This window comes from Eimeria mitis, genomic scaffold, assembly GCF_000499745.2.
Source record: "Eimeria mitis Houghton genomic scaffold, Emh_scaff1777, whole genome shotgun sequence".
Taxonomy (NCBI): Eukaryota; Apicomplexa; class Conoidasida; order Eucoccidiorida; family Eimeriidae; genus Eimeria; species Eimeria mitis.
Genome location: NW_013570094.1, coordinates 6,690 through 7,393, shown reverse-complemented (window position 1 = coordinate 7,393; position 704 = coordinate 6,690).

Sequence of the window (704 nt, the reverse complement as noted above, 5' to 3'; positions counted from 1 at the left end):
TTCCTAAGAGTTGATTTGCTGCTACAAAAGCTAGGAGTCCCTCCTCTGTGCCGGTGATGGGTCTACACCAATCCTCATTCGTAAAGAAAGAGAAACCATCAACACTATAAAAACTATTTATACTATTTATAAATGAAATAAATAAACCCCTTCTATACCAATCATGTGTATCTCTTATCCCCGCTGTACTATAAAAAAAAACGGGGACACCTAGGGCCTTAGCTTCTTCTTGTTGCTGTGGGGTGAAGTGTCTCCTTATTAAACTAACTGTCTCCTCGAGTAATATATGTATAAGTTTGTTTGCTTCTGTCTCCATACTTTTATATTTAGAGAGAAGAGACAATGCATCTATAGGTGTTTGTGTGTCAGGTGTATAACCTGTCTCCTTTGTTATCCATCTCTCTATTAAATGCCTTAAACCCTCTCTTTTCTCTCCTTCTTTTTTTATTTTTATTGTGTCTCTTAATATTCTTCTCCCCCCATGTAAACAACTCTCTGCTGCTGCTGCATACAGAGACACCCGCGTACCCGTGCTGCCCCCATCTATCACAAGCAAAGGAAATATAGATAAGCGGCATAAACGCAAGTCCAAAGACAAACGAGATAGTTCTGTTGGCTCCTCTGTATACACACATACACCACAAACCACAAACCCTAAACCCTAAACCCTAAACCCTAGATGATTGATGGGAGATGGGAGATGG